This window comes from Rhamphochromis longiceps, linkage group LG9 (genome assembly GCF_057381845.1).
Source record: "Rhamphochromis longiceps isolate RC_006_pf linkage group LG9, R_longiceps_female_GT1.1, whole genome shotgun sequence".
In the NCBI taxonomy this organism is placed as follows: domain Eukaryota; kingdom Metazoa; phylum Chordata; class Actinopteri; order Cichliformes; family Cichlidae; genus Rhamphochromis; species Rhamphochromis longiceps.
The window spans coordinates 10,581,084-10,596,346 of NC_140565.1; the positions used below are offsets into that span (position 1 = coordinate 10,581,084).

General features: G+C 41.1%; 1 pseudogene; it reads left to right on the top strand.

Moving 5' to 3' along the window:
- Positions 1 to 15,263, top strand: part of LOC146661706 (polypeptide N-acetylgalactosaminyltransferase 17-like) — a 33,063-nt pseudogene that overhangs the window by 14,252 nt on the left and 3,548 nt on the right.

The window sequence follows — 15,263 nt, forward strand, 5'->3', positions numbered from 1 at the left end:
GACAGGTGAAGCGGAGAGTGTCCGGGGAGATGTGCAGCAGAAGCAGAGGGAACATTTTACTAGATGATAAATGGCAGATTTAGATGATTAAGGATTTGTTGACAAGATTAAAAGACACGTCCGTCAGAGTTCAACAACATTACAGTTTGATTAAATAAAACTTTTTTAAACTACACAAGGGTCATTTTCTCCTCTGATAGTAATCATATTAAACATGTCAAGAAAGAAAGAGTATAAAGAAAATAGTAAATGTGTGTCTAATTAAACTCTTCCTGTGAGCCTTACATCATCCTTTAATATGTTTGGTGTTACAAACTTGAAGAAGCACAGAAAAGATCATCAGACATTAATCTAATCAGTTTTCAGCCTTCATTCGTATTGAAAAGTTGAAATCTTCCCTGCTAGACCCAAGTGCAGCGTTTAACACCGTCGGCCATAACATTTTATTACAGCTATTATTAAATGGAGAGTGCTCTTCACACACTGAGGTTAATTATGAAGCTCCACAGGCTTCTGTGCAAAGACCAGTTCTGTTTACATTATACGTGCTTTAGAAGGCATAGCATAGCACAGGTCAGCTCAGCAACATCTCGACTTTGGCTTGTTTTTTCTGGTTAACGTAATTTAGAATTAAAGTTTAGTGTTCTTAGCATTTAGGATGGCCGTGGCGAGTAACTCAAGTGCTGTAAACATTTCATCAAAAGTTATCTGAGTTGGAAGGGTGGCTGTTAATAAGCCATTCTTAAGGAAGGAGAACAGAGAAAAATAAGGCTGAGGTGTGCCAAATTACACAAGAAATTGACTGGAAAAAGAAATCAGCTGTAATATGTCTTATGGAGTAATGAATCCAAATTTGAAATATGCATGGAAGAGGTCCGAAGAGAGATACAACAGTGAATGTCTATAGCCGTCTTTAACACAGCGTGGATACTCTACCGTGCTTTGAGGCTGGATTTCAGCCAGTGTTGTTGGAGCTCTTATCCAAATTAATCAAATTATGAATGTAGAAAAGTTCCACCAGATTTTGATCGACCATGTAATACCAAGTAATGTCTGATTGGCAGCAACTTTCAGTACGACAATGATCGCAAACATACTGCCATTGTAGTCAAAGTATGCCTGGATGAAACAACGCATCAGTCATGGATTGATCTCTCCAGGGTTCGAACCTCAAGATAATCGAAGCAGTGTGGGATCATCTTGACAGAAAACAAAACAAAAGGCATCCAGCATCCAAAGAAGAGTCTCGGATGTCTTTCAAGAAGCCTGCAGAACTAAGAAATTACAAGAAAGCTTACCTATTAGAGTTTAAGCTGCGTTGAAGAATGAAAGGCAGCTTTAACTGAACAAAAGGGTAAAAAAATCCCACATTGACGGCTAACTCAAGAGACAAAAAGCATTAGAACTCAAGTCATTACCGTACTTAAGGATAAATAAGTTAATTAATTACATTAATGCATAAGCAGAAAATAACCTACAGTAACTGCTTTGCGATATGGAAGTGCAAAAGACAACTGAAAGGGAGGATAGTTTCTATTAAGGGACAGAGGAACGATAAGAAACGATAAGAAATCAAGGAGTGTGGTGTAGATAAGTGAGGAAATCCGATCATTACTACAAATTTAGTTGAAATTTAAATATTTTAACTATGGTGTGTGAGGTGGGCCCCTGGGTGCCTCCTGTGAGGGCTGTCTGTTTTCCACATTCTGCAACGGTAAAATACGACTTAGAGGCGGATATTTGTTTTACCAAATGGACAATTGCTGTTGACAAAACTCGCCTCATGGTTGACTCTGAGAAAAAAACTCTTTCCCACAGAGGGGAATAAACTTATTCGAATATGAGCTTTTTTCCACTAAGGCTTATTTTATGGGGAGATGTACGAAATTATTTACCGGGTTACAAGCAATGATAATATCGGCTGTTGACTCCTCATTTTCATTTTCTGTCTATTGAGAAAACCCAGTGTAAAAGTAGCTAAAAGTAATGAAGAAAAAAACTTTGGTCTGACAAGGAGCAGGCTGCGCAAAACCTACCTTATAGATGTTTTAATAATAATAATATTGTTTTGGGGGGCGCGTTATAGGTTATAAGCATTGAGAAAAAACTGATATCTGATATCTCACTCCTCCTTGACCCGCGGTGTGTGTGTGTGTGTGTGTGTGTGTGTGTGTGTGTGTGTGTGTGTGTGTGTGTGTGTGTGTGTGTGTGAAACAAGATCGCCTGTCACGGCAATTATGGTTTGTTTTTTCAGTCCCTTGTAAAAGGGATTCTCAAAAGGAAAAGTAGTATTCAAAGAAAAGTATTCACTAAGGGATATTTATTCATTTTTACACATACGGGGTAGGCAGCCTGTAGGTTACAAGCGGATAGAAAGTTCTTCTTTTCATCACAAGCTATGGTGTAGCCTAAAAATGCAATTTGTTGCTAGGCAGATCATCTTAAAGGTTTTTTTTACTGCGTCTGTATTATAGGAAAATAAAATACTATTGAAATCTCTACAGGAAGTCACTCTTTATTCCCATTAAGAAATACAGAGAAAATCGTCATAATATTGAAACAGAATTCAGACTATGAGTTTGCGGAAAACTAGCTGCCGCTCTGTCTCTCTATACAGCACAAAATCAGCTGCTGCATCACCGCTGTGCTTCAGGAACCAAACCCCTCCCCTCATGTATATGGAACATGACGCATCAGGTCTGAAAATGACTAGACAATTCCGGAGTATTTCCGGAAGTGTCATAAGGTCCGGATCGAGGCCTTCCTTAGTAAATATGCTGTATTTGAATATGGCATATTCAAAGCCTTCTTCTTTGGGAGAGCAGATCTCATCGGACACAGGAGAGCTGCTGGGCTGCAGAATGAAATCCATCTTGTGTGTCTGAGGCTTAGAAATTGTGAACTCCTCCTCTCTGCTTTTATTCTCCTCCCTCTAAAAACTTTTTTCTTTTTTTTTCCCAACAACAGATGGCGCGCTTCCGGAGGTTTACCCCCCCTCCCTTCTCAGGATGCAATTCGACACGCTTAGCGACAGATGGCGCGCTTCCGGGGTTCGCCCCCCCTTCTCCGGATGTCGGGGGGTTCCCGCCCCCCCCTTCTCCGGATGCAATTCGTCACGGTCATTACTCGCTTCCGGGGGGGAGGGGCGAGGTCAAAAGGTCATGATTAGGGCCATCAATCACTTCGGATTAAATTTTGTCATAAACCGTATGGGAGTATCTCTCTACTTATTCATGATAACAACAATGACAATAATAGAGCTTTGGGTATCAGTGTTAAAAGAGTGCTACAAAGTGCAAAGAAACCATGGAAAGAGAAGACAAAGGATAGCTGAAGCTGCATAAAAGGAAGAGCCAAGCTATTTCACGCCTGAGAAGTTTTAAAATGAGACACTTGAGGCTGTGGGATCAGGTTGAACGGATTTTATTTAAAAAAAAACATCACAAGCACACATAAAACACACACCAAAACAGGACCCCTCTTGGAGAACTTGTCGTAAAAGTAAATTTTTAGTAACCATAAAAAATGAAGGTTTTGTACTAATTCAAAAAAGCTGAGCGCTTGGTGGTGAACTGAATCAAAGGCTAAATACTGTCAAGAAATTAGCATGCAATGAGGGACCTTATTAACCCCGCTAAGACAACTGCCACATCCTGTTGATGTCTTTTTGTGGATCTCATTTTCGAGCTCAGTGCATAACTTAAGGTATACCGTGCAGTTCTCTCACTGCCCCCTGCAGAGCTCAACTCGGCTGAATCAAACAGAATTAGTGATAAAACTGGGACGACACAAGGAACTTTCTATTTGACTGAAGTGGATGAAAAAAGTGGTGCTCTTAAAAGATGTTATAAACTTTGTTTCTGCACAAAGTAAAGTCAACTAAATGTGTGAGTGTGTGTGTGTTTGCACTTTTTTCAGGTCAGAACCAGTTCTAGCTAGAATAAAAGAAAACCACAAGAGGATTATCTTGCCGTCAATCGACAACATCAAGCACGATACCTTTGAGGTGGAGCGCTATGAGAACTCTGGCCATGGCTACAACTGGGAACTGTGGTGCATGTACATTAATCCACCCAAAGAGTGGTGGGAGGAGGGAGACATGTCTGCACCAATAAGGTATGCCAGCTTCTCCCATTTAAACGTGAACACAGATCTCACACTTCTGAGATGTATTTTTTTCCACTTCTTTAAGATTTTCAATAAAACTGCCACCAAGTTCTTTTTTTAGTTTTGGGGAAGATTAGGGGAAAACAAGAAAAAAAGCTCCTGATGGGAAACCAGACTTCATTAAAGCAATAAAAAAATTACAGCCTAAATTAGAGAGTGGTGAAAATAGGATTTTAATTATCTGATTATCACCCATATATTTGTGTTAAATTGGATTTCCTTCCATTCTTTAATTAAAAATAAGAATAAATTGCATGAGTATGCACAAAAATGTTTAGATTTACCCTCCACATAATAGGCTGAAATATAAAGTGTGAAACTTTGCATAGTGGAGATTTGGGTTGTAGAAAAGTACTCCAAAATAAACATCAGATAAAGCCACAAAAAAACACATTCTGGTGTTTGCAAACGCTCAGTGTCACATGATAGTGTGTTTTCCTGGCTGCAGGACGCCTGCCATGATTGGATGCTCCTTTGTGGCCAATCGGGACTACTTTGGAGAACTCGGTCTACTCGACTCAGGCATGGACGTCTACGGAGGGGAGAACATCGAACTAGGCATCAGGGTTTGTGTGTCACCCAGTTTCCTCTTGTTCCTGCTCCCTCTTTACCCCTGTAGGTTTTAAGTGGAGCAGTGGCCACCGTAGCGTGGCACCACTGATGAGGCCCCATTAAGAGTCCTGGAGGACCAGTCCTGTGTGAGCAGCTCACAGCAGGGCAATGGAGATAAATAGGTCACGTAGAGCAGAGCAGGAAGGTTGGAGTTTGTTTCTGTACATTTTGAGAGATTGGAGAGTCTTTTGTTTTTCTGCAAGGTTATTAGATTTTTCCTGAAAAAATAACGTCAAACATTTTCACAACCCGAGTGTGTTGGCTTTTATCCAGCAAGCTAAACAATCAAATATTTTTAGAAAGACAAAAACGGTTGCCTTGTCTTTGAGTTGACTTGGTCATAACTTGAATCTGAAATGGAAAGTTCTTATATCTTGTCATCAAAAATATCAAGATTCCCCCCAAAATTAAGTCTAGATAAGTAAACGTGTACAGATGCAATAAAACAGCTAAAATTCAGCTTCAACGCACCTATAAATATATTACAACTGCTGGAGATGAAGTATTAGCAAAGACATGAATCTAGCCCACAATGTCACATCTCAAGAACCACATTTCTTTCTGTTCCTCTTTTACTACAAAGCAGTGGGACACATATCCAGAGTTGCCCTGCGACAACAACATTTCTACATTTCACTACAACCCTTACAAGAGGATTGTTTGGATGTGTCCAGGGAGAAGGCCCTCATTCAGAGAAACTCTTTCATAACAAGCACTTGAATCAATGACTGTTTGGGTTTTAACAGGATTCTTGGGATAATGAATGTTAAGCGGTAGATATCAGCACCTCTATGGGGCAATTTTGCATGGTTGTTGTCCAACATCTTTTACATGAAATCATAGTACTGCTTATTTATCTTAGAGTGTGGCAGAGAGCAGTAAAATGTTTTTTTTTGGCATACCCTCTGTTGGTTAGCACCCGTGTCCTTGGGTAACAGAAACACATAGGTTATCTTTAAAACCTATGTGCCCATTTTCTGTTTGTAGTGCTCCTTATCTGTGGATGGAACATGTTTCATATTGTTCCCAGTGTGAAGAAAGACTGACGGACCTACTTTTTATCCAGTAGGAATGTTTGTCAGGAGTGAAATAGGTTGCATCTGTGCAATTGTTTGGCGACCTGTCAGTTTGAAGTTTCTGTTACGCTCACATCACTTTGACGTGGGTTCAGATAGCTTGGATATCCATGTCTTCATTATGTTCACAGCAGAAGGCTCGTGGGTTGGACACACTCAGCAGATACTTTATTAGATACACCTTGTCAGTATTAGGTTGGACACTCTTTTGCCTTCAGAGCTGTTTTAATTCTTCATGGCATAGATTCAACAAAGTACTGGAAACATTCCTCAAAGATTGATCGTGGCATGATGGCCTCATGCAGTTGATGCAGATTTGTCAGCTGTGCATTCACGATGGGAATCTCCCATTGCGTCATATACCAAAGGTGATCTATCTGATTGAGATCCCCTGACTGTGGAGACTTTCCTGTTAGCTCACAAGAGTAGCACCTGATATGGTCCTCTGCTGCTCTAGCCCAAATTCTTCAAGGTTCACGGTTCAAAGTAATGCAAAAGTGGTTTTTAAGAAGAAGTTATCTGTTTTACTGTTGCCTTCTTGTCAGCTCAAAGCAGTCTCTGGTCGGGTCTGGTATCAACAAGATATTTTCACCCAGAGAACTGTCTCTCATGCCCTGTCTCCGCAGTCTGATGTGTGATGTGTGCAGGGTCCGGGCTGTGAGGACTATGGCAGTGATGACTTTTCCCAGGAGAAGCTGGGACCCTGTTTACTAGAAGGTTTTAAAATTTCTGTACTTTTAGGTGACAGGAGACATGTGGCCTGGTCAAAACACAGAGAGCTGCACTCTAAAAGATCTTTAAACATAGTAAACATACCTTGTGTGCCACAGACTGCTCCCAAACACGAGGGGACAAGTAATACCTCTAAAACACTTAAGTTGGCTTTATTAAACATTAGATCTCTAGCTGGGAAAACATTTTTAATTAATGATTTAATCACTGAGCACAGCCTTGATTTTATGTTTTTAACTGAAACTTGGTTGGACCAAAGTAACAGTGGAGCTGTTCTCATCGAGACGACCCCTCCTAACTACAGTTTTATCAGTGAGGTCAGGGCGAGCAGGAGAGGAGGAGGGGTCGCTGTCTTATTTAATGAATCATTTCAATGTAAGCAGCTATCTCCTGGAAGTTTTCAGTCTTTTGAATATGTGGCTTTACAGCTGAAGGCCCCATCCAAAGTTGTGTTTCTTAATGTTTACAGGCCTCCCAAATACTGCACAGACTTTTTTAATGACCTCAGTGAACTGCTGTCTGTGATCTGTGTTGATTTTGACTGTGTAATTATTGTTGGGGATTTTAACATTCATGTGGACAACCCTCAGGACAAAGGGACTAAAGACCTGAGTAACACTCTGGGCAACTTTGGGCTGACTCAGCATGTAACAGAGGCCACACATAATAGAGGACACACTCTCGACCTACTGATCTCCAAAGGCCTGAGCATTTCAAAGGTTACTGTGTCTGATGTGGGCCTGTCTGATCATTACTGTGTTTTCTTTGAAAGTAAAATCTCAGCCCACACAAATATATCAACAACAGTGATCACAAAAAGGTGTATAACTGAACACAGTAGTGCAATTTTTAACCAGGTCTTCCCATTAACACCTGACCTGTCCAGAGGGTCAGTCAATGAGCTCGTCAATAGCTTCAATGCTAACATGTTAAATGTAATGGACACTATTGCTCCCATTAAGGCGAAGGTTATCTCTGGAAGGAAAAAGTCTCCATGGAGAAACTCCACACTGGTGAAAAATGAAAAAAGAGAGTGTAGGAAAGCTGAGCGCAGATGGAGAAAAACAAACCTCCAGGTTCATTATGACATTTATAAAGAGAAACTTCACAATTATAATTTACAACTGAGGAATGCAAGGAGGTCCTACTTCTCTGACATCATCACTAAAAACAGCCATAATGCTCGGGTCTTATTTTCTACAGTTGACAGGCTAACAAACCCCCCTGTGTCAGTGGCAGCTGAACTTCATTCAACCATGGCCTGCAATGACTTTGCCAAATTCTTCACTGAAAAAATCCAAAAAATTAGACAAGCAATTGGTACATCAACAGCAGATCCAGGATATGTACTGTGTCCAGCAAAAAACTGTTTAAACACCATGAAACAGTTTCAACCTATTAACAGCAAAGACCTGGAGGACATCTTAGGTCAACTGAACTCCTCCTCCTGCTGTTTAGATGTCCTGCCAACAAGTTTTTTCAAAAAGGTCTCAAAGACTTTAGAGTCAGACCTGTTACAGATCGTCAACTTTTCTTTATTATCAGGTGTGTTTCCAGAATCACTAAAAACTGCTGTAATCAAACCTATACTGAAAAAGGACAATCTTGACAAGACACAAATGAACAACTACAGGCCGATCTCAAATCTCCCGTTTTTAAGTAAGATCATTGAAAAAGCAGTTTCTCAACAGCTCAGTTACTTCTTAAAACAGAATAACCGCTACGATGCCTTCCAGTCAGGTTTTAGACAGAATCACAGCACTGAAACCGCTCTGACCAAAGTGTTTAATGACATATGTCTGAATACAGACAGTGGAAAAATGTCAGTCCTAGTTTTACTGGATCTCAGTGCAGCATTTGATACAGTTGACCACAACATATTACTCAAACGACTGGAGAACTGGACAGGTCTTTCAGGAACTGTACTAAACTGGTTCAAAACATACTTAGAAAACAGGAAATACTTTGTATCAATAGGTAACTTCACATCTGAGCAGACAAGTATCACATGTGGAGTTCCCCAAGGTTCCATCTTGGGACCCCTTCTGTTTAACATCTACATGCTCCCACTGGCACAGATTATAAACAACAACAAAATAAACTATCACAGCTATGCAGATGACACACAAATATATATCACAATGTCACCAGGAGACCGAGGCCCTGTACAGGCTCTTGGTAAATGCATTGAGGAAATTAATGACTGGTTGTGCCACAATTTTCTCCAACTAAACAAAAACAAAACTGAGGTAATAGTCTTTGGCGCCAAAGAAAAACGATTACAGGTCACCAGAGAACTTCAATCTATACATCTAAAAACCACAAACCAGGCGAGAAATTTGGGTGTAGTGATGGATGCAGACCTAAACTTAGAAAAACACATTAAGACAATAACAAAGTCAGCTTACTATCACCTCAAGAATATATCAAGGATAAAAGATCTGATGTCTCAACAAGACCTGGAAAAACTAGTCCATGCATTCATCTTTAGTAGGCTTGATTACTGTAACAGCATCTTTACAGGTCTACCTAAAAAATCAGTCAGACAACTACAGCTCATTCAGAACTCTGCTGCTCGAGTCCTCACTAAGACCAAAAAAGTGGACCACATCAGTCCAGCTCTGAGGTCTTTACACTGGCTGCCTGTCCGTCAGAGGATAGACTTTAAAGTTCTGATGCTGGCCTATAAAGCTCTGAATGGTTTAGGACCAAAATACATCAGTGACCTCCTGACCCAGTATGAACCTTCCAGATCCCTCAGGTCATCTGGATCCGGTCTTTTATCAGTTCCCAGAGTCAGAACCAGACACGGAGAAGCTGCATTCAGCTTTTATGCTCCTTATATCTGGAACAAACTCCCAGAAAGCCTCAGATCAGCTGAAACACTCAGTTTATTTAAATCCAGGTTGAAGACTCACCTGTTCTCAGCTGCATTTGAATAAAGCACCAAATCCACACTTTAAGCTTAAATTTCAAAACTTACATTTAACTACTGATTTTATCTACTGTTCTGATTTTATCTGTTTTGATTTTATATACTGTTGTTTGTTTGTTTGTTTGTTAATTAGTTAGTTAGTTAGTTTGCTTGTTTTAATCAATTTTAAATCATGCTTTTTATTTGTTCTTGTTTCTAATGTCTCTGTAAAGCACTTTGAATCACCTTGTTGTTGAATTGTGCTATACAAATAAACTTGCCTTGCCTTGCCTTGCCTCATTGGATATTTCCTCTTTTTTGGACCATCCCTTGGGATAACCCTAGAGATGGTAATACAGAAATATCCTAGTAGATCAGGAGTTTCCAAAATACTCAGACCAGTCCTTCTGTCAACAACAACCATGCCTAACGTGTCTTAAATCTTCTTTCTTTTCCATTTTGATGCTCAGTTCTTCTGTGAGTACTCTGCCGAGATCCACTTTCTGGGTAAATTATTCATTATGAGAGCAGTTAATCTCCTTTTGAAGCTTGTGGATGTGCACAACAATTCTACCTAACAGTGAGAGGTCAATTCAGGGTCCAGTGGTTTGATCTCACTCACAGTCCTGCATGAATGAATTCACAGCACCATGTCCTGTTCTCATCTGTTCTTCAAGGGGTTTTCCTCTGAAGCCTCTGTGTTTGTTTAAGGGCTGTGTTTTTCTGTGGCTGGGATAGTTCCTAATTGGTCAGTTGCTGGCTTTGCACATTTGTTCTCCAAACCTGCAGAGGATACCTCAGTCTTGACCTGCTGATTTTGATGGCTATCATTGTGAATGAAGTAAGGATTACAGCTAGGTCATTGGATTCCACCACTGATCAACTTAGAGATTGTAGCTACATGATGCCCTTATTTGGGCATGTCCATTTTTCCTGAGGTTGTGTAGAAGCTTTTGGAAAAAGGGATGAGTACCACTGGCTGTTTCCAGAGAGGATCCTGGGAGGAAGTTATCTTGTTCAGCTTCCTATTTCTTCAATAGCAAGTCTGCTAGGTCAAAAAGCTCTTTTTTAAAGTTTTGCATTAAGAGCTGTTTCAGTAGCTCTAGATGCACCATAACATTGTTCTAGCCATTCTGATATCATTTTCAGCTCAGCTGCTGGGTGGTTTGTATGAGGAGATAATTGATTCAACCTTCATGCTCTGAGGTTTCTTTTCTAAACCACTTCACAAGCAGGTGAAGCTCTTCTGCTGCAGTTAATTCTTAAACCTTTAGCACCAAAAATGAATGATGTCCAGTAGTTCTCCACTTTATCATTATACTTTCTTTGACCTCTGTTAATGAGAAGCAACAAAAGGAACGAATCTTGGTCAGGAAGAAGAAATACTCTTGTACACATTTAAGGCTATTCATCATCTCTCTCCTCCATATCTCTCTGATCTGGTTCAGATCACTGCCCCATCTCGATGTCTTAGATCTTCTTCTTCCCTTTCTCTCTCCGTCCCTTCCCCCCGTCTTGCCACCATGGGGAGCAGGGCTTTCAGCTGCTCTGCTCCACGACTCTGGAATTCCCTACCTCCTGATTTAAGAAATATCTCTTCCATCTCTCTCTTTAAGTCCCAACTCAAAACTCACTTGTTGTCTTATGCTTTTATGATTGTGTAAACTGCTTGCTTTTATGCTTCTTTTTTTATTCTGTTGTTGTGTAGCTCTTGGGGCTATGCTAGCATTCATGTCTTATTGTTCTGGCCCGCTGTCCTACATCAAAGCTGGGAAATAGCATGGTGAACTGTAGAAGATGTTTTGGCCACATCTTCAAGCATGACTTGTGCTTCTGACCGTCTCTTCTTGTTGATCTTTAATGACATGCCTGGAATCATCATGGTGTATTCGCTGACTGGGAGAGTGCTCTGGATGATACGTTGTCACAGCAAACAATATAAGTAAAAAAACATGCATTTATGTATGTATACTCACAGTTGGAGCTTAAAAGTTAACCCAGTGCTGAAGTGCCGAAAACCTCAGCTCCTCTTGATGCCCCTTAAGGTTGGCTAGAAAAAAATGAATAAAAGCAACAATTAGATATTTTTTATATAACAGAAAACAAGAAGAAAAACCGAGAAGGACTTCTAAATGTACAGATTTAGCTTTCATTAGTTCCAGCACAAAGAAAACACGTCCTTCCAGGTGCTCTATGCTCCAGCTGTTAGCTGTAATTGACTTTATAAATCAGGACATCGCGGCGACTGTGCATCTGCCTATTTATATTTCCTGCTGCCCAGCAGCCAGCAGTATATTATTGTGAGCTTTAATTCATACTCCTACTACCCACAGGTGTGGCTGTGTGGAGGCAGTATGGAGGTGCTGCCTTGCTCCAGAGTGGCTCATATTGCACGAATGAAGAAACCTTACCACAGTAACATAGCTTTCCACACACGCCTTAATGCCCTGCGTGTGGCAGAGGTCTGGATGGATGAGTACAAGTCCAATGTCTACCTGGCCTGGAACATCCCCATGGAGGTGAGAACGGCATTTTTCTGCACCAAGACCTCTCTTAGAGAGGATGCTGTCAGTCATGCTTGTCTGTTTGTGACTATCAGATGTCCATGTTCAGAGCCAAACAGTTTTTCTTTTGGTTCCACAATTTATGTAGAGACTTTAGGCATAATAACTTCCTTTGCTCTTGCAGAACCACGGTATTGATTACGGAGACATATCACAGAGGGTTGCACTGAGGAAGAGTCTGCAATGTAAGAGCTTTCACTGGTACCTAGACAACGTTTACCCAGAGATGAGGAGGTACAACGATACGCTGTTCTACGGTGAGGTGAGCCATGAAGGACAAAGACACAGGAAAAAGTAAGTTTGTAGATGTAAGATCTGATGTACAAATTAAACCACTGAAATTAAATAAATGATACTTACACAAAGTCCTAAGAAACTTGTATCTCCTCCACAGACCAAAATATAACAAGAAAGCAGGGACTCAGACAGCATGTACATCCACATCTTCTCAGCTGTTAATAGAAAATAAATGAGATTTAGAACTTTGTCTGATCCACACTGACACATCCTTGTTTTTAGCCTTTATACATTTTTAATCGGTAATTATTTTGGGGAATATTCATATTTTATGAATTAAGTCTGACTCTTTTTTTTTGTGTATTTAAGGTCCGCAATTCTAAAGCAAGCCACCTGTGTATGGATCAGGGTGTGAAGGAGAACCACACAGCCACCCTGCACCCATGCCATGGGTGGGGTCCTCAGGTACAACACTCTTCCTCACCACCATACTAAAGAGTATACTCCATCTTTTTCCAGTTGCTTTGCTTTCTCATGAAAACATACAGTGAGCTTCTCCGGTGATGTGATTTGCAGCTGTGTCTCAATCACAGGCTCAGCTGAAATCCTCCAAGGAGCGAGTTCTGCTGTCAGAATAAAATTGTGTCTTGCACTTTTTGTGTTGAAGCCCTGAGTCAGCCAGTGTCAGCTCTTCATCCCTTCAGCCCTAAGGGCCTCTCTTTTTAGCTCACAGTGGTAAACAGGTGCTTTAGGCAGAAAGTCAAGGCTTCAGTGGTAAAATGCTAAAGGAGCTAAAATTTCAATTCAATTCTGGAAAAATGAGTGCCGCTGATAGGTTTGTAGCTTGAACCCATCCGCTGGAACGTTAAAGGCAATATAATTACACTGCAAAGCAAGACACGAAGTAGGCAAGCTTCATGTTACTCGTGCACGGGAGAGAACCGGACAATCGCCGTTCCTTCGCTTGGCCCCAGTTGCTCTCGTCCGTCCTCCCGTACCACTGTCCTTTTATTGAGGTTACATGAATATGCATAAGTTCGTTAACATATGACGTCTACATACACACAAAGAGTAATAAATTCAAATTCAAATTTTATTTGTCACATACACAGTCATACACAGTACGATATGTAGTGAAATGCTTGGACAACTGCTCGTGACCTAAAGAAAACAAAAAAGGAAAGGCTATGAATAAGGTAGGAAATAAATATGAAAAATTAAAAAGGGGTAAATTTAACTAGGAAGGAATAAAATATAAATTAAGGTTAAAAATGAAATAACTGTACAACACAAATTAGAATGAAGGGTAAATTTAACTGGGAAGAATAAGATAAAATATATAAATTAAAGTTGAAAATAAAATAACTGTACAACAAAATACACCAATACACAGTATAGAACTATATAAGAATGTATGAAGAAATCTAAATATAAATAAATATATACACAATAACAGCAGCTGTACAAGTATTAACCGGAAATGAAGAATATAGTGACCAGTGTTGTGCAAAAACAAAGTCCAGAAAGTCCAGTGTGTGTGTAAGAACTGTATGTGTGGGTCAGTACTGTGTGGTGGTGTGATTGAGAGACCGTATCGCCTGCGGGAAGAAGCTCCTCCTCAGTCTCTCTGTGTTGGTCTTCAGGGAGCGGAATCGCTTTCCTGACCTCAACAGAGAGAACAGTCTGTTGTTGGGATGGCTGAGGTCCTTCACGATCTTCCTGGCCTTGGTCCAGCACCGCCTGCTGTAGATTGAGTGCAGGTCAGGGAGCTCGGAGCGGATGGTGCGCTCAGCTGACCGCACAACCCTCTGTAGAGCTCGTCTGTCCTGCATGGTGCTGTTCCCGAACCAGGTTAAGATGTTTCCCGCCAGGATGCTCTCTATGGTGCACGAGTAAAAGTTCCTGAGCACTTTGGAGGGCAGTTGGAAGTCTCTCAAGCGTCTGAGGTGGTAGAGACGCTGACGGGCCTTTTTCACCACGGTGTTGATGTGACAGGACCATGACAGGTCCTGCGTGATGTGAACTCCGAGGTATTTGAAGCTGTCCACTCTCTCCACTGGGCACTCGTTGATGACGGGGGTCTGGTAGTTCCTCTCCTGCTTAGTGCTGAAGTCCACTATCAGCTCCTTTGTCTTACTGACGTTTAGAAGGAGGTTGTTCCTCTGGCACCAGTTCTCCAGATTCCTAATCTCCTTCAGGTAGGCCGTCTCGTTGTTATCAGAGATCAGGCCCACCACGACGGTGTCGTCAGCAAACTTGATGATGGTGGTGGAGCTGGTAGTGGCCACACAGTCATATGTGTACAAAGAGTACAGCAGGGGGCTCAGAACACACCCCTGGGGGGCTCCAGTGCTGAGAGTGGTGGAGGCTGAGACATGTCCGCCCATCCTTACTGCGTGCGTGTGTGTGTGTGTGTGTGTGTGTGTGTGTGTGTGTGTGTGTGTGTGTGTGTGTGTGTGTGTGTGTGGACTGCTGATCAAAGGGTCAAACATCCTTGGTCAGGAAGAGGGTAGCCTCCCCCTCACCCTAGATGGTTCATCCTAGATAACACGGTGAGGAAGTCCTGCAGTTCATCTAAACAAAGACTAGACTAGAACAGACGCAACTACGTTAATCCTACCATAAAACAATAAAACACGGTATGACCTCTCATGCTCCCAAAGTGCTGTCTAATACACACACAGTTTGCAGACTATCAAGGATCAAAACCTCTACCAATCTACAATTAATTACAAAACTCTAAGCATATATAAGTAAATATTTCTAAGCATAAATGACAATCAACAATACAAATCTAACAGCCGCATCACACTTTCTTCACAAGACATGCTTCAGTTGCATTTTTTAAAGTTATCCTTTTGATGGAACAAAAAGTCTTCAGTTTTTATTAGACCACCAGTTTTTCACACTTGCACTTCCACGGAGATAAAAGCGACCCCATGGTGTCTTAGCGTGGGTTCT